The following is a 20,279-nucleotide window of genomic DNA, read 5'->3' on the forward strand; positions in this document are numbered from 1 at the left end:
GCTACGAACTGATCAAAGTCACCAAACGCCAGAAAAAGCCAAAAACACGTAAGCAGCTCTCCCTACAGTCTGCGCATGCGCTGTTGCACTACTTTGAAATGTTGCAACGGCTTCGTTACATTTGATTGTTCTTTCTTTTTTTTGTTTTTTGTTTTTGTTTTTGATTGTTTGTTTTGTATTTTGTGCGCCGACGACTGCTTGGTTACTAGTTCAATTTGGCCTGCGGTCACATAAAATTTTCTTTTGATACTCGCGACAACATGCTGCGAAACGAGCACAACAACAACAACAACAACCACAGTGGTAATGGTAATGGCAATGGTAGTAATGAAAGAGGCCGCAGCAAAAGCCTAAACTGTAGCGTGCGTGCCCTAAAGCTGGCGCAAAGCCACCAAAATAAAAGCAGTCTTCGGCTGAATTTGAAGCCACGTTGTAGCTGCTTTTGACCCTTCAGCGGAACATCGTAAAAAGTGGCTTTTGCCGCAGCAAAAGGTTCATTAACGAGTTCAAGTGCATTTCGATGTTTTGCGGTTGGGTTTGCTTGTTATTAGTGCCTTTGCTTGATGTGTAGTTGTGCAGTTGTGCAGTTTGGCTGGTTCGTTGACAATTGGCAATGGGCACAAAAAAGTTGTTCGTTGAATGTTGCACGTTTATGTGGCAACAAAATGTGCTCGCTGCTGCACAGCTTTTGGCGTGGCTATTTGCAGGTAAAAATAGCGTTAAAATCAAGCTTACAAATGTTTAAGAAAATAATGCACCGCCATGTGTTGGTAGGAGCTCGAAGACTGGCAACTTCTCGGCAAGTGTACCGCGCCGATATATAATATTTTGGGACAGTGAATTGCAAGTGCACTTTTTTCAGCAATATATAAGACATGCATGTACACAAGCACACATACATATGCACTATGCATATATGTATGTGCAACATGTTTCACTTACTCTCCATTCAATGCATTTCTTACCGCGCGTTCGGTTTCGTTAATAATTGACTTGCACCGCAGCTTATCGCTTACACGCTCGCCATTGTTTCGGGTCAACATGCACAAACTATTGTGTTTGTTTTCTTTCGCCAATTTTAGCATACCATTTCTCGAATGAGGTTAAAATTTATGGCGAAAATAGCTGCTTAGAGTGAGTAGAAGTGATTATTTTCGCATTTGTGCGACGGGCGGAATTGAGTCGTGATTGAATGACCGAAAAACCGTACGCTATAACAGAAATCCTTGCTCAATCATGCTGCATATAGTTATGTGTGCTTATGTTTATAGGTCCATATGTTGCATGCCACAATCGGTCACTAATCACAATGCAGCTGCTGGAAAATTCCTGTTTCACTCAGGCTTCACATAAAACTGACGACTTGATTTCATTGTTCCAACTCTACTGTTGCTAGAGTTAGGCATGCACATATGTATATGTCTATGTGTATGTATGTTTGTATATATACATAAAAATATGTATTTTTGCAGTCCATTTAGCTTACAAACTGCACCGGCGGCTATCAAAACTTTTGCTGGCATTGATTTGCCTCAATTTGTGGCATTGAAAATTTGATTTCCTCTACTTTTGGCACGAGTCGCAAATCATATTTTGATTGAGGAAATGGTGGTGTTAATTTGGGGTATTAAAGATAGATAATCACATAAATATGTACATATTTTCGCGTGTACATTGTATCTGGTCGTCAATGAGCTGCTTAATAACAGTAATATTCACGTATTTAGGCCCAGCTACTAGCTATATTTGTTGTTGTGTCGCTTGGTTTTCCTATATTTGTATGTAGAAAACTACTGTTTATTGTCTACAAGTGACTTCGATTTGTCACTTCTCTGCTCGCTATGTTTGGGCTCTTCTCGCTTGACGAAAACTTTGCACGAGAAAGCAACAACAAAAGTTATCGAGCAAGATTCGCCCCTAGCGAACATGGTTACACCTCATAAAACTGGCATAACTCACTATTTTCAGTGCTGCCAAACAAATTTCATTAGACCGCGTTCATGCAGAGCACATTTTGTTGCTTCAACTTTTCGAATTCTTTCACGGTAACTTCGTTGTTCGGAATTGCTTGTGGTTTACAGTAACTGCAAAATTGAGAAGAATGAGAACCCAAAAAGTGTTGACAGATGCTTCCCTGTACGCGTGCTTACTAGTGCTTCCACGCCAATGTAATTTTTGGTAGCTCTTTTCCACTGCTGCCAAGAGTGGAACAAGACGCCCTATATTGGAAAGCCATGGTGAGAAAATTCAGAAGCAGTGGCCAATACAGGACCGTTAACCGGCTCTCAGCAAATTTGAAAGAATCAGCAGATTGGCTGACGTAACCGGGGTCATAGCAACAATTTTTTTTACGAAAAAACTGAGATTGTGTTAGTGATACACAAAACAAACCAGCACAGCTTCCGCTCAATTTACTTCGCAGCCGTCTGAACAACGACTGAATGGACGAGTGTGTGAATACTAGTGAAATGAGCAGGCAGAATTCTGCTGCGAAGTTCCTGTGACGCAGAAGCCGAAGTTATTTGGTCAATTTCGTTTTTTACCATAGCTGAAGACCAAATCTGGTTTTTTATCAGCTTTGATGGAAAACTAATATATATTTTTTGTTTTTATAGAATACCTATAGCATAGGCATGCACCTTAATTTAAGAAGAATACATGTCGGCATTTTTAGGCAGTTAACACCGTATTTCTCTGAACTTCGTACAGATCTCTCTATCCGCAAACTAAAGTTTGAGGATCGTGCCAGGGCAATTTTTGCAAGCAGGCAGACTCGTAACGAGGCATAAATCTGTACCGAGACTATTACCTCTGTCTTTACTGACGGCTCCAAGATGGAATCGAGAGTCGAAGCAGTGGTTTTCTCTAAATCAGCCAATTTATCTATTTCCTTAAGACTGCCGAATAGTGCTAGTGTTTTTCAAGCAGAAGCCTTTGCGATTCTGCACGCATTCAGAATGTTTAGGGATCGCAAGAGCGAGCGCGATATCAACATTTTTCCGATAGTCAAGCTGCGATCACGACTCTGACGACGCCAATGGTGCAGATCCTATAAGGATGAGATCAAATCTCTTGGGTGTGCAGGTAATATTTCTCTGAACTGGGTTCCTGGGCATAGGATCATAGAGGGGAATAAAATGGCTGATGAGCTTGCGAGGAAAGAGTTGTTGTTGTTGTGGTTCTTGTTGTTGTTGTAGCAGTAATTTTACCCTGTTAGTGAAGTGTAAATCACCGGACGGCTTAGTCTAGCTCATCTAACGGTATGCCCAGGAAATTTGCTGTTTCGACAGGTTGGGTCCAGACGGAGAGGGGTGTTAGATGAGCGGGTTTGATGGAGCATGTGAAAAGGTTGTTAGTTTCGTGTTGGGTGCCTTCACATGCCGGACATATGTTTAGTATGTCGCGATTAATTCTGGAGAGGTAGGAGTTTAACCTACTTCAGTATCCAGAACGTAATTGTGCCAAGGAGTCGACTGCATTGGTCTCAGAGGTCTCCCACCCGGTCATCGGCATCCCCTTCACTGTTGTTATAGGGGAACTGCACAACTCATTTCTCAGGAAAGCTCAGATCAGATGGAGCTCCATTTTTGTGCGGTATTTCGAAAATCAAACAATAGACGCAGGATGCCGATTGGCCTGAGGACTCCACGTCATTCAATTTCCAAACTTGTAGCTGTGCTTGCCGATCATTGGACCATCAGCATACACGCGGAAAAACTAAGTGCACCATTTAGTATCCATTGCAGAAGCTGTGGGGACCCTTCAGAGCAGGAGACTGCTGATCACTTTCTCTGTAAATGTCCGGGTTTGGCAGCCAGAGGATTCAGGTCACTGGGGGCGGCTTATTTTGACAGTCTGGGGCAGTGCTCCAACATAAATCCGGATGAATCTTCTCCATTACATCAGCAGCTCTGGCTGGCTATAGATATCTGCCTGTTGGAGGTCTCAAATTTATATCATTTTATGCCAATCTGGTATTTCAACCATTGTATTTTGCGTACCTGAAATCTAAGTCGAAATTCAACTGTAGCTGTTTTAAGCTCCAAGTGTTTTTTGGTCGATCGCGACCTCTGCTCCTTTGCGGGTTCCAGTCAAGTGCCATCCTCGTGATGCTATCTATGGTTTTCTCAGTGTGTGACCTATCCATCGCCACTTTCTGCGTTTGATTTGACTAAGAATGGGTTCCTCGTTCGTTAATCTCCACAGTGCGTCTTTACTGATGGTGTTTGGCTGGAATATTCTGCAGACGATGCGGAGGCATTTGTTGATGAAGGATTGTAGCCTCTGTCTGATGGTGTTACAGACCAGCCATGTTTCACTGCCACACAACCATACGGACTTCTCGCATCAGCCGAATATTTGTAGTTTAGTGCGCCGGGAGATTTTGCGAATTCCCCCATGCTGTATGCATTCGCCCGAATGCCGGCCTTACTTTGTTTAGCCTGCAGTTGACATCTTCATCTGCTCCAAAGCAGAAGCTTTCAACGAATTCCACCGGGCATCCGTCAACCAATATCTGCCTTGCGTTATTGTAGTTAACTCCCATAGCCTTGGTTTTGGCGATTTTGATCTCCAGTTCAACAGTGCGTGTCAGCACGACTATTTTGTCCGCCTTCGCTTGCATGTCGGAGAGTTTGTGAGAGAGGAGGCAGATGTCATCGGCGAAGTCCAGGTTCTCAAGATGCGATGCCTTTTTTGTGCAGGGTCAATTGGCTCATGAAATCATCAAGAACGATGGCGGAGAGAAGGGGCGACAGGAGACAACCTTGACTTACGCCTGCGTTGGTAGTTGGATCGCTGATATCGCCTCTGTGAAGCACTGCCAGTTCGGAGTTCTCGTAGAGGGCTTTGATGAGGCGGGTTATCTTGGCGGAAAGCCCCTTTCTACTCAGTGCCAGCCATATTGCGTCTCGTTTGATAGTATCGAATGCCTACTTGAAGTAAACGAACAGCATGAAGAGCGGGGAACGCCACTCAACTGATTGTTCTACTATAATCCGTAGTGTGTTGGCTTGATCAACACAGCTTCGGTGAGGACGAAAACCAGCTTGCTCGTCTCTTAAGGAGCGTTCGATATCTTCGAGCCTGCTTTATATGGTTACGGCTACAATTTTGTAGATGGTGTTAAGTAGGATTATTCCACGCCAGTTGCCGCATTGCTCCAGACGGCGGTGATGTGGGGATGAAGAATTTCCGCTGATATTTGCGGGTCAGCTGTTTTTAGTTCAGGCTGTATGCCATCTTCGCCCGCCGCTTTGTTGAGCTTCAGCTTCTTAATTACATCCTTAATCTCCGCTAGGCTAGGGCAGTTTGTTGCTATTTTATTGTTGGTTGTGGTTGTGCTGCCCACTTCAAAACTACATAGGTATACTGGTAGGTATACTAGGTAGTTGACTTTAGTCCGAGAAGAAACTAACTTTGGCACTAAGTGTATAATTTTTGTGACACAAAGTTGAAATTTTGCTTTTATAGCATTCACTCTTTTTTACGCTTCGCTATTTTTTCGCAACTTCTCGATCTCACTCTCAAATAATGCCAAAAAGGGTACGTGAACTAAAGGGCAAAAAATTTACGCAAAGTTCAATTATAATTGACCCACAAGTGTCTGCATCTCAGTGTCCGCTTGTGTATATGTATTCACTCATACAAAATCCAGTTAATTACATTCCGCAAATCACATCCAAGTCCTTTCAATAGTTATTCAACATTACCTCTTTCAAAATAGTATCGACTTTATTTCATATCAGGAATTTTAATTAATATGCAAATGATTGACGAATCAATGAGTTTTTCGTTAAAAAGAAGCATCCAAAACTTGTTTTAATCTCAAAATCAACTTTCACTAATTGAAAATTATGCAACCCTTCGAAATTCACGGGAAGGCTCGTAATGAAGCTGCAATGAGCGAAATTGCAAGTTACGTCTTTAATAAAATTGAATTAAGCTCATTTCGCTGATGAATCTCTTCCATTGCAACAGACAAGTGGCAGTATTAAAACGTCCACAGCTTAATATCTAGTTTGGTGCCTTTATTTATTTATTGTTTTTGTTGTTATTCAATTTTTTCTTGATATGAAAATCGCATAAATCAATCTTGCACTTTTCTTGAATTACAAAACGCACACTCAGTAGAAGAAATGGGCAGCAGAGGTAAAGCAGCTGCAAAATCATTGCAAAAACCAACATAAGGAGCTACATTTATACACACATACATACATACATACATACAGACATATATGCATGCAATACATGGTTCAATATGAGAGTGCGATATGAAATACGAAAACGCGCTCAGCATTACCCGGTAGTGGTAGCGGCAGTAGCAAGTAACAATTTTACTTTTACTCTAAAAAGTGAAAATAATATATTTACCAAATAGCCGAAAAAAACAACAAATGCAACAACCATTACGAGCAAACGCCGGCAATTGCTTTGTTGCTCTGAACTGCTGGTGAGCGGCACAAAATCAATTTAAAGACTTACAAATTCGTTTTTTTTTTTGGTTTTTTTACTTTTATGTTGCAGAGCAGAGCGCACTGCTGTTACCACACATGCATAGCGGGCTGCTGAGTGCCGCCTTTTCAATGTTGACTAGCAATGCATGCAACCGGAGATCACGCCGCGCATCTGTATGTGGACGATCAAGTGTCCAAAAAGTTTACTTGTATGTGCATATGTATGTATGTGCAGGTGAGCGTGTTGGTGTCGAATTGCCGGAAAATAATTGTAAGCTAAAGACACCCGCTGTAGTCCGTTAACCACCAAAAAGAAATTAATACTGCAAGCGATTAGACGAAATGGTGTGCAGTCAGCTTCGGACAAGTGTCTGTATGCCAGTTGATCACTTACCCAGTGGTTCGCCTCACATTTGTATTATATATTGTAGATTAAATTATTCTTCTTTGATTGCTTTTGTTGGAAGCGAATTAATCCAATTGAAGTATTGAGGCCACACGCATTCATATTTTTTAATTTTAATTTCAATTAAATCGAATATAATATTTATAACTCCCAATTCAGTGTAACATTAATGTTGGTAATGGTAACGGTTGTACGGGTTAGGCTAAGGCCTTTATGCACTGATCTATTGTGCGCCCCCAGTATTACTTAATTATAATTAGGAGCGAGCAATTGTAGGTCTTCCTCCTCTAGTAGGTACGAGCCCAGCATTCTGTGTCTCCTGTGGTCTTCTGCCTCACAGTTGGCGATTAAGTGTTCCATGGACTCATCTTCATCACAGCAGAACCTGCATAATCTTGTACTAGATAACCCTATTGTTAAAGGGTTTATTACAGGCAAAGTGACCTGTAAGTGCTCCTCAGAGTTATCTGAGGCCCTTTTTATCTAGGGTTAGAGCAGATTTTGCTCTGTTGGCATTGAAGTTCAAAAACTTTTTGGAGTGATTAAGGCCGCTTGTGCCACTCCAGTGTTCCCTAATTTTAATTTGGATCCATTTTTTGGTTTCCTGCCTTATATTATTTTTGTTAAAGCCGAAAAATGGGGTTGGTCCAATAAATATCCCTTCTGCCTCTTTTTTGGCATAAAAGTCTGCGTTCTCGTTTCCATCGTTCCATTGACTTTGAATTGTCAATGGGTTAAACTGTTTGATTATATAATTTTTCTCCCTTTTCGCGTTAGTAGATTTTACAACTACAATTGAAATTCTACCTCATTAAGGGGGAAAAACAAAATAAAACTAAAAGTAAAATTTCAAAGGAATCTTTAAGTAGCGTTCACCTGGAGAGCAAGTACTGTATAAGGTGGCGCAAAATTAGTCATCCAATTTCGTTTTTGAATCATTTTTTTACTGAATAGAATAAAATTTTGAGTAATGGAAATCTTTATTTGACCTTTACACGCTCCATTTCTTGTCTCTTTGTATACTGCAGTTGTTTAGTTCACAAGGATTAATGCCATTTGCACAAATTGTAAGTTTTCCTTTATAAACAACTCGAGAAAGCAAAAAACGGCCAAAACCAGCCAATGGAAAAACCAACAGACGCCGTTAGTAATTTGAATAAAACGCGACAGAAAGGCTGAACATATCTGAAATATCTACCGAAGATAGCATTTTTGGACCAGTCCGTAATAAACGTGCAAGCTTTTTATTAGAAAGCTTTGAATAGTTGCAAAATTTTAAATTTTTAAACAGATTGAATTTTCACTCTACACTAATTTTAATTTTTTTTTTAATTATTTTTGTTTTATAAACACTTATGTAATAGAGACTCCATTATTACTTCTTTTGCACGGTTTTTTGGCAAAATATTCAGTGTTCCTTCATCTTACATCCCAAATTCACCATAAGCCGTATGTACTTTTTTACACGAGTTTTTTTTGCACGCAAAGCTGTACTCTGTTCAGGCCGTAAAAAGGCTCGCAACATCCTGTCAACATGTTGCCATCAACATGATGCCGTCAACATGTCTTCACGTCTGTGTATAATCAAATTTATTTGGTACTTAAAATTTCGTGAATTCGTTCGTCGTTTTAAAATATTGTGTTTAGCAAGAAATGTAAAAGTCTGCCTAAAAAGTAAGTTTGCTTAAGACATGTTTTTTTATCTTATTGGCATAATTCTTGGCCTTATTAATGGAATGCGTAAATACAGGAAATACCATAAACTTCATTAAGAGGAGGGAGGTTTTCATCACCTTAATCAACAGTAGCACCATTTCTACACCCACTATGCAAGCAACATTTCCAATAAAGATTTTTTTTAATTTTACTGTTTTGAGTATTTTTATACTGATTTGATGATTTCTGACAATAGCTGCTGTTCATGTGAAATAAAATGATAGTGCCAGCGAGATTTGGAGGCGGAAAACGCAGAGCAACGCTTTGGCATGCCTCAATAATAAAAAGTTGCGTAAAGTTTGGCAAGTGATTTCGGATGCTACTTAATCCATTGGTGCGATTTGGAAGGAAGATAAAAAGGGACATAATTTTATACCATTTCTGAAAAGGGAGTAGAAAATTGAAAAAAGCTCGATGTAAATCTTAGAATCATTTTATGTTATTTTATGAATGTCGGAAATAAAATGCAGCTTAACTTTTATACTTTTTCAACTTTAATGTTGGATTTTAACAATTTATGCAACTTTCAATACGTTTCACAAAGCTTTGACAACCTATGCCTTAAAAAACAAAATTTCCCACAAAAATATATTTTCCCGTTCTTAGAGGGGAATTTTTGATATTCCCTGTGCCAAGCCAAATGAATTGTTTTGGTCCAATTTTTTAATCTGCCCGTCATGGTATTTGATTGATGTTGGATGTGAATTTATCCAGTTTCACCAGTCGTTCTTTAAGGGGGGAAGCTGGTCTAGAATTTTGAAAAAATCGAAAATTTTTTTTTTGTCTTAAAAGGTGCTTTAGGGTCTTAGAAATAATATACCATTCGAAATACCTTTCTCCGGAGACGTACGTAGGATTTTTTATTTATATTACATAGTTTTTTTTTTAATCAACAATTTTATGTCGTTCTTTATAGTGAAAATTGTAACTTTTTGTTCAAACGTGCACCATTTCGCGAAAAAACAAAATATCGAAAAAATCCTACGTACGTTTCTTTCTGTTGTTATATAGAAACTAAAAAAATTTTATTTTTTGATCCAGGACAAAAATTAAGGAGTTTACGTCTTCGGCAATGGACCCACTAGAAAAAAAGGCGCCTTAGGAGAACTGCTGGACAGCGGCCATTTTGAAATTAATTCAGACGAAAAATTTTGTATTTGTACCATGAAAGCTATATTATTAAACCTATTTCACAGATTTTCGATTGATTCCTTTGTTGAGTCAAAATAAATTCATAAAATATGCCCATTTTTTGCGCTCTAGACCAGCTTCCCCCTTTAAGGCTTTAGGGGTAGTCAACATTTCAAAAAATTCAATTTTTTTGTTTTTGCATTTTCTTAAAGTATAATACAATATCTTAAAAATGTTGTGTGGAAATTTTAAGTGAATCCGATAAATACTTTCCGAGTTATTCAACAGTTAACAAAGGGCGCTCGGGCGCTCCGGAGCGTTCGCAAAACTTTAAATGCGTTTTTCTCAAAACTATGCTTTCTTATCTGGTGATCACTGTAACTTAAAAACCGCTTGGTAGATTTCAATAAAATTTATACTGCTTTTGGAAAACATAAAAAATCGAAGGATTTTTTTTCAAAAATTTTGATTTTTTTTAACAATTAATTGTCGGTTTTTTTCTCGAAAATCTGAAAAATATTTCCTGAGGCCGCCATATTTTTAATTTTGAAAAAAGCTTCGATAAGGCACAAGATTATCTACAATAAAACTAATTTCTCTTATCCGATTGATTTGAAATGAATCTCCAAGGAGTTGTGAGGATCACCACAAGGGACAAACAGCGATAACTTTTACAGTTATTAATTTTTTTATTTTGAAATTTTGCTAAAGTCAAGTCGAAACATGATGTACTAATGCCATGTTTTTATTTTTGTAAAATAAAGCAATTGACTAGCAAAACAAAATTATTGAAAATCATCATTTTTTCTGGCCGCTGACTACCCCTAACAGTTTAAGAAGAGCCATGTATAACACACGGCAATCAGTAACTGATTCGTTTAAATAAGACTACACTTTTTAAATAAAAAAGGATATAATCTGTTTGCGTAGAAGCGCCAATCGAAGAATGTTCATCCTCTAGTTCATTCCATCAAGCATCACTAAACAACTTCGCCCTCTTCCGATTTGAGCTGATCTAGAAATCTGTTGGCGAAAAGTGATACACGCAAACTTTTTCGCTTGGTTTCAATCATTTTACTTTTCATTTATTTCATTTTCATTTTGTTTTTCCAGCATTCAATGATGTGCCGCACGATTTCACCCAATATTTTCTTTTCATTTTGTCTTTTGGGACCAGAACCAACTCTCGCTTACTTTTGCATACGTTTTGAGGCACAACAAAAGCAGTAATTTTTTTAGCAAAAGTTTCTATGCTTTTGAGTACTTTTTCTTTAGAATTGGCTCCGAAATAAAAATTAGCTTGTAATTAAGTAGCTCAAAATGGCTCAGGATGAAAATTAAACATCCTACATCACTTTCATCATCATTCATTTTTTTTTTTCAGTTCTATCAAAACATGCAAAATTCTTGAACGAATTCATAAATCACAACGTGCTGTGTTGTCAACATTTATGAATTAAACTAGCACAAATTTTGACAATCAGGTTGATTAACTTCAATAAATCTTTTTTATCTGCCCGAACTCAAAATTCGATGGCAAGCAATAAAGTTGTATGTTTTCAGCTATAATTATGAGCGTTGCAAAATGTTTCAAAATTTTCATGCTGTCATAAATGTTCAGATTTTATTGCTTCCGTTTCAAAACAAATACATAGCGTCACACGTATGTACAAATGCATGTGTGTACACTTGTACCAAGTCGTGTCTTTATGATTTCCTTGCCACATTGTTATTCATATTTACTGTCACTTTCAACAGCAGTCACACAAATATCTACATTCAGACCCATAAATTTACTCTTCAAATGCACTTTCAAATAATACTGCCGCCAACAGCAATCAACTTAAATGACATGATGGAGTTTTTAAGTAAAACTTACACAACTTTATCAATAAATGGAAGCGGCAGACGACGAGCATCGCAACAGTTTAGCAAATGTCATTGCCGCCACAGTGCTTTGTGCAACTGATGAGGTGTTGCGTTGAAAAGCATCATTTGTTTGATGAGTGCGCTGCGTCACAAAATAACAATGAAATCAGTTAAATTGAAAACAACAAATAATAAACACCACCAATTGCACACTCCATGTAATCTTTAGCGTTTTCGCAAATTGCGCGTATTTACATAAAAATATTTTTTCAATATTTTCAGTGCTTACAAAGATGATTATTTGCATGTCATTATTGATGTTCAGCTGTTGGTACATAGAAAATGTTGTACAGCCAATTTCGAAACCAAGGCTTTTGATGTGTACATCTCTCGTCGAAACACCCCAACGTTGTTATTTAGTGGTGATTTTCAGCTTGCATTTCCAGCCAATTTGCTGGGCACTCAGCGCAGTTAGGCTGTTTCAACACCGCAAATTCACTTGACTTCTAGCTTTACAAAGTTTACTTGCTTCGGCTGTCGCTCAGTACAGCTGACTAAGCGATTTGTTTTTTGTTTTTTGTTTTCAAAAATATATATAGACATACAAAGTTCGACTGGCTTGTTGGCCGATACCCATACACTTTCATGTGCGCGTGTGTGTTTGTTCGTTAGCAAGTTTAATAGCCACGTCGTTACATTGTTTGGTTGTTTGGTGTTCCTTTGGTGAATTTTTGTAATTTTTTTTTCACTCATCTATTTGTTTGATTTAGTTCAGTTCACTTTGATTTTGAGCCCCCTAAGTGAGCGACGCTTGCAAGTGTATTTTAAAATTTATTTACTTTCACTTGTTAGCCGCTGTAGTTGCTACAGTTGCTGTAGCAGCAGTTGCAATTTCGGCAGCTCAAAGTGCAAAGAAATGGAGAAAAATAAAAGTAATAAAAAAAACATGAAAAGAAAAGCGGCTTTTGTGAGCTGGCTGCTATTTATCATTCCTTTGGAACAGTCGGCGTATTTTTTTCTCCAAAGGATTTTTAAATGGAATTAACGAGTATTTTCAGAGCAATGCCGTTGGCAATCATTTGCAGTTAGCTATGCCATTGCCGAATTTTTGCATTTCCATTGGCTTGCAGTGAAGGCATCCGTCTGTAAATTACATTTTGCGGTACCTACCAACAAAGAAAACATTTTCACTTTCATTATACGATATTATACAAGGTGGCGCAAAATTAATCACCCCATGGGAAAATTATAATTTTTCCAAAATAAAGATTTGCATCACTCAAAATATATATTTTTTTTTGTGTGTTTTGCATTTATTAAAAAAGTTATTCAAACACCAAATTGATTAATGATTAATTTTGCGCCACCTTGTATGTTGTAGATAAATCTTCAAGTGATTAATGATCGTGCGCGGTAAGATTTTGATTGTAATATTTTCTAAACAAATGGAAATAGGCCATAGGGCATTTAAGTTTACTCTCCCTCAAGGCTAGAGAAATCAAATTAAGTGAATATAAAAATGTTTGAAACTTTCTGAGTTGTACATGTAAATACATATTTTTTTACATGCATAATTGTGCATATATGTGTATTTTTTTGTCGGGGCAACTAACAAGTACAGCACTCAGACAACATTAAGTCCATTGTACTGCTTTTAATTTTCATTAAATCTACCCGATCTCCGAGTAGATGTTGTGGGGCCAAGGAGCTTCTTAACACATCAGTGCCAAAGTTCTCAAACCCGTTTTGAGCGAAGGCCAGGTAGAGGCACAGAAAGTGGTCCGCCGTCTCATCCTCCTCTTTACAAGCTGGGCAGGGTGTACTATCTGAGATGCCTACCTTGTGGCCCTTCATCAGTCTAATCAGCTGCCTACAGTCCCTTCTGCTTAGTGACAGTTGGAACCGCGACAGTCGGTCGGACATGACAGGTAACTTGAGTTTCGTCCATCTGCAACCCCGTGCCAAGCTTGCCAAAGAAGTTGGTCTCGTTACTCGTGACACCCACGACCCATGTTAACATCAAGCTATTATGTCTACCAACATAGATCAGCCCGGATTTATAACTCGACTACCCTTGAATTGGTTGGACGGCTGTCTAAGGCCATGAGCGCAGCTTGGATGTGGCTGCAGACATATACAGATCTGCCTCTCCATATGTTTTCCACAAATAAGTTCATTACTTCTTGAACAGCATACACCTCTGATGGAAAGTGTAGTTTTGCCCCGCTAGATTCTAGCTAGACCCCAGAGCCGGAGCCGTGGTCGGTCCTGGAGTGACACAAGGCTTTTGCAGAGGGCCGAGAAGTCGTTGTAGGTTTTCCTCGATCTGTTTTAAATGGATGTAAATGTCGACAAATTCAAGAAAGTGGTGCTGGAAAACCATCATTTAAGTCCGAGGGAAGGTAGCTCCTGACCTTAGCGTGTCTCACGAATCAATTCGCAACATTTTGCGCCATCAATTGGGCATGAGACGCGTGGCTGCTCGACTCGTTCCAAGAGAGTTGAATTTCTTTCAAAAATTCATCGGAAGAAGGTTGCTGAAGACATGCTTGAGCAAGTGAATTCGGACACAATGTTTATCCAGCGCATCATAACAGGTGATGAGACGTGGGTATGTGAGTATGACATGCAAACCAGTCAACAGGCTAAGCAGGCTGAATGGCGCTATTCACATGAGCAAAAACCCAAAAAACCACGTCAATGTCGGTCAAATGTGAAAGCCACGCTACTCGTTTTCTTTGATTACCATGGCGTTGTGCACTCAGAATTCATTCCAAATGGTTCTACAGTAAATAAAGAATATTATTTGCAAGTTATACGACGTTTGAGAGAGATGTGCAGATGGCCCAATTTGTGGAAAGAAAACTCATAGGTCTGGCACCATAATAACGCACCGTCTCACCAGGCTCATATTGTGAACACTTTTTTGATCAAAAATTCGAAAAATATCATCGAACAATCACCGCATTCACGGGATTTAGTCCCCTGTGACTTTTTCTTTTTCCCAAAACTTAAGTTGCCACTCCGCGGACGCCGCTTTGAGTCGATAGAGACCATTAAGGAGAATTCGAGAATTCGCTGAAGGGGGGAGCCTGGTTTATAAGGTCTAAAAATTGCATCTCTTTGCGATTTTTTTTTTTAAGGAAAAAATTAATTTAGCAGTGCAAAGTTGTTTCTATCGTTTAATGAACATTTAAAAAGTATAAAAAAATTTTGTACTGGTTAAAATAAGTTGAAAAAAATGTTTAACATAGAAAGCCTTAGTAAATTAGTAGAGCGCTACAACGCTATAGTTTCCAACTGGCGTACAAGATACAGCTCGTAATTATTATCTAAAGCAAAAAATTCAAATGGATTTCTAATTATCCTGATTTTTTATTCTAGATGAACTAAGAAAACTGGGAGAAATTCCAAAATTTCAACTTTTTGGAGGTTTTAAAGAAAAAAATGCCTTTCTATAAAAAAACAATTCACTTCAACTTGGTATAAAAATCTTGAAACATTTTTTTTTATCTATTTTGTTAGTTCAAATAGAAGAGAATTTAATACTGAAGAAAACAAGCTATGATCCATTTCAAAAGGTTCATTAGTTTTTTTTCATTCATGTACGCCAATTCAAAGAAATCATAAAAATGAAAAGTCGAGAAAAGAAGATAAAGTTTGTACTATAGCTGTCCGGTCACAGCGTAACTACCTAACGCTCGCCTACCTTTGGCTTTGTATCTAGGGAAATATTGAGAATTAGGTTCTGTAACTTTGTGTGAATATTCTGAAATATATTAGGAATCGCTTAAAACGAAAAAAAAAATTGATTCTTTTGACCTTATAAACCAGCTTTCCCCCTGAAGGAGCTTAAGAAAATCTCTTCGAAATGTGCTTTGATGGCTGGACTAATCTTTGGCAAGTATTGCTTTGAATGGAGCCCATTTTGAAGGCGACAAAATAAATTTTGATGAATAAACAAATATTTTGCGTTTTATTCAACAATTCCCAGTACTTTTCTGACAGAACGTAAATTTAAAATCGGAAAATACTTTCGCAAGACACGTGGAAGGAAAAAGTGACAATATCTGTCTTTAAGGATACAAACTAAAAATGTTTAAATTATTTAAATTTCTCCAGAACTCAAATCTATTGCTTACATCACAAAAATGTGCCTCGCTTCGTAGGATTATTGTTTATATTAGAATTACAAAATCTCATAAAAAGCCACTGCATATCATCAAACGCATTTGAAATTATAAAAAATGTACTTTTTTCAATCATTTTATGCATATATCCGAATAGAAAATCACCAGCATAACCCCACTTATTCGTTGCTTCTTTGGTGTCAGAACAAAGACTGATTTTTAGAGCGTAAGAATTCGTGTATTGAGTGTTCTAATCGCATGAATAAGCTTTGCCGACCACTGCTTTAGCGCGATTCTCTAGTGGATTTTTTTTTTTCTTACATGTATTCAATTTTTTTTATGAAACCAAAAAATTGGCGAAAAAAATTTTACCCGACCTATGTGATATATATAAGTACATACATACAGCCATATACATATTTATGTACGCAATTAACCAACGCCAGCACAGCACCGTCAGCTCAAGAACTAATCGAGTTGGTGCGCAAGCTGTTGAGCGTGCCCATTTTTACTCCTGATCGCATGTGTTTGCACTGAACCTGAAACCTTTCCTCACCACAATTCTAAAATTACACATAACCACTTTACCCTCTAATTAATCGAACCATCACAGTGGCTAAGCCCACTTCACATTGCCTTTTCTTCAACCACAGCGCAGTAGCGAAAAGTTACTTAAAAAGTTTGGAAAAAAACCTTACTCAAGCAGCCATTACTCGACTGGGTTGGAGAGAAAGCATTGACCTTTCGAACTGATGCTTTAACTACTACATATGAATACATATACATGTGTGTGTGTGTGTGTGTGTCAATAACCACTAAAGTACTTGAATATCGATCTTTCTCATAGTCAATCATTCGAAAAGATTCTCAAACACTTCAGGTGCACGCCCAACTGCCGGCAGCAGCGTACAAAATTGGTGAGCTTTCAAATCTGCAACAACAACTAATTGAAATGCTAAGAAAAACGGAAGATGCAAAGAAAATGTTCAAAGCAGAAAACCCGTGGGGCTTCCTCTCTCCTCTGCTACTTCTTCCATTATGTAGAGCCTAAAGCATCAATGCATCAATGGGCACCTGTACTATTTAGTAGCAACCAAAAACAACGGCACCACCAAAACAAATGGAGAAATGAAGATGTTGTCTGTACTGTTTATAGGAAATACCCGCATATGCTGTTGCAACGTTTCGTTTAGCTGAACGTTGCTGAAAAAGCAAAAGCAAGAGCACAACAAAAAACGCTGATAAAAAGTAGAAAAATTATAACAGCGAAAAACAACAGCTAATAAATATAGCGCAGCCGCCAATTCAAGAAGCGTGGGAAAGCCACTGCGGCGCCTCATTCAACCACACCATCCAGCCCGTTTAAAGCGCTGGCGAGGCGAATTGCGGTAATTGCAATTATCTATGTAGTGCAACAACGGTTTGTAGTCTCAACGGTTTGCCCAGCACACTTGCGCTGTGCCGAAAAGGTTCGATAAAAATTGCTTACAAAATTTATGTAAACATTTAAATTCGCTGTAAAGTTGTTGTAAACATGATAATTAAAAACACTTTGTTGTGTTGGCTTCGTTTTCTTTACCAGGGCTTCATTTTCTTCACCAGGGCGGTGTGGGGCGCGCAAGCGCTCTATTGTGCTCGTCATGCTTAAGCGAAGTATAGATGAATATTTTCTTTGTTTTTTTATTCAAATTGTCATTAAAAGGAATTAATATGATTACAGTATTTTAGCTGAGCCAATATTTGCTGATCACTAATTACCGCGAGCTAAAAAACTAATTTCTTTTTTGTCTTTTGTTTTATCTCAGAGGAAATAATTGGACAGGTTAGCGAAAGTTAAATAAGCAGCCACACAATTTAGTTTTGGCTACCTACGAAAAATATATTTTAATATGAATACCCTCGCAAACAACAAACAACAAGCCATAATCATAAATCAAAAAAATGGATAGATGTTTTCACACTCTCAGCGGCCACCGGGGTCGAGCGTGGCTGGTGCGTGGCACATCGATTGCTAGTTTGCAGATTTTCACACATTTATCTGACCTGTAGCTATGCCAAATTTCCGCGCGCATTTTTCATACGAAAAAGTTTCTCGTAAAATCATTTGCCAAATCAAGACGTTCAGCAACGCCCTTCAACCGCACAAATTTGTCCGCTCGTCGGAATGGTTGATAAGTGGCATAAAAGGCATTAAAGTAATTAAAATTTCTAAATCTGCCACTGATACTAATAGACCAATTAAAATTTGTTGAAAAAAAAAACATTAGTGTGAAAAGAGAAGAATATACCCTATGATCAAAAAGTACCGGGAATGTTTAATTTAAACGAACCGCTCACGTTGGAACCGGTCCATATCTTTTCTATTGTTGGTAGGGCTGTAAGACATACAACTGTCACTTTTAGCGCTATCGGATCATTTGAGAAATGGTGTACGTAGCAAACGGCTGGAAATGTGGGCAAATAATTCTTGGATTTTGCATGATGATAACGCGCCATAGCACCGAACCAAAATTGTGCTGAATTATTTGACCATACACCAAGTAAATACCATCGTGCAAGCACCGTATTCAACTGATATGGCCCGTGAGAGTTCTTTTTGATTCCCAAGTTAAAGTTACCACTCCGTCGATAGAGGAGATCAAAGAGAATGCGACGAAGGAGCTGAAGGCCATCCCTTCGTCGGCCTACCAGGGGTGCATGGAGAGCTGGGTTAAACGTTGGCACATGTGTCTTGCTTCCGACGGGTCATATTTTGAAGGAGATAAAATAAATTTGCTTGAAATTTAACTCTGTACTTTCTGATCATAGTGTATTTCTGGTAGTTCATCGTTTCGAATAGGGCAGAAAGACGACTTGTATAAAGTTATTAATACAAAATAGCCGAAACAGTGTCAAGGGTGCACGAGACAAGATCTTTCTGTCAATCCGAACAAAACCACCATACTCTTGTTCACGAGAAAACGGAAATTGGATAGACTTAGTCTTCCAACACTGAAAGGTGTGACACTTGTTCTATCCGATGAAGTTAAATATCTAAGAGTAATCTTGGATAAGAAGCTGACTTGGGTGATACACCTTTCACTGAAGGTGAATCGCGCATTAAGGATTTTTCAACAATGCCGCATAGCCTTTGGTAAAACCGGGAGTCTGAAACCTGCAGTGGTCCTATGGATATACACAGCACTTATCAGACCAATCATCACTTACGTCGCTGTGGTCTGGTTGCGACGGAGCATGGTTAAGTCCACACTCCGGGAACTATACAGGCTGCAAAGAAGTATATTACGGGTGCCATGAGCTGGGCCGTAGAGAGCATATCGAGGCCCCGGGGGGAAATTGCAAAAGCGGGCCCTTTCCAATTATGTCTAATTCATATAAATACGTATAATCTCTAGTCCGGGCCCCTCTGAGAACTCCGGGCCTGGAGGAAAAAGTACCCGATCCCCCCCTCTCTTCGGGCCTGGCCATGAGTATAGTACAACCTCTGGCGATGCTCTAAATGCTATACTTGATTTGCTCTCCTTGGATCTTAAGATACAACAGGAAGCAATAAAAGCAATTTGTAGACTCCATTAATATGATGCCTGGCACGAAGACGAAACTTCGGGACACAGAGAAATCTTTAGGTTGCTAATATCCACTGTTTTTGGCACCTAAAGACGATCTGATACCCATAGTTTTATTTGGAAGGAAATTTGGTGTCACGCAATCCAGAATGCATTCAGGGAGGTTTGTCGAATATTTTCTTTACCGATGAGTCCAAGAATGAAATAGGGTCTGGAGCCGGAGGGTACTTAAACGATAGTGATAAGTATCACTATGCTATGGGGGAAATGGCAACTGTCTTCCAAACGGAAATTTTTGGCATCCTGAAAGTAGCCGAATGGATAATCGAGAGGAGATTGAAGCGGGAAACAGATTGGAGTTTTTAGTGACACTCAGGTTGCACTGAAGGTCCTGGAGAATGCCAAGCAAACCTCAAAGATTGTTGAAGAAGATGCTTAATTTTGTCGCAAGACAGAACAGGCTTGTACTTATATGGATTCCAGCACACTCCGGTGTTCAAGGAAACCAAATTGCCGATGAATTGGACAACCGTGGATCAGCGGTTCCCCCACAAGGGCCAGAGCCAATCATCAGAATCAGTTCCACAGGAATCATGAATTGGATCAGCGATTATGTAGGCAATTTACATAAAGAGCGATGATCCGGTCTAGAACGCTACAAAACTGCAAAGTGTTTTGTGCCAAGTCCGAACAGAAAACTGTCAAACTTTCTACTAAAGCTTGAAGGAAAGACGATTGGCTCATGGTCGGTATTATTACAGGGCACAGCTCATGGGGTCAGCATATGACCACCACTGGAATCATTGAGGACCCAATGTCCCAGTCGTGCTTGGAGGAGGCGAATAGCACTGAGCACTTTCTCTGTGAGTGTCCAGCCTTTGCTAGAGTACGGCTACGAGTTTTGGGTTCCGATGTCGTGAGAATGAGTAATATTCGTTCTCTAAAACTGGAGGATAATTACAGATTTACCAAAGAATCTGGAAAATTCTCACAGGGCTAACAACCT

General features: G+C 38.8%; 1 protein-coding gene across 1 annotated transcript in view; it reads right to left on the reverse strand.

The window, feature by feature from the left end:
• Positions 1 to 20,279, reverse strand: part of LOC129236047 (putative leucine-rich repeat-containing protein DDB_G0290503) — a 165,951-nt gene that overhangs the window by 81,808 nt on the left and 63,864 nt on the right. The gene's annotated exons all lie outside the window — the stretch shown is intronic.

The sequence above is a fragment of the Anastrepha obliqua genome, chromosome 1 (assembly GCF_027943255.1).
Source record: "Anastrepha obliqua isolate idAnaObli1 chromosome 1, idAnaObli1_1.0, whole genome shotgun sequence".
NCBI lineage: Eukaryota > Metazoa > Arthropoda > Insecta > Diptera > Tephritidae > Anastrepha > Anastrepha obliqua.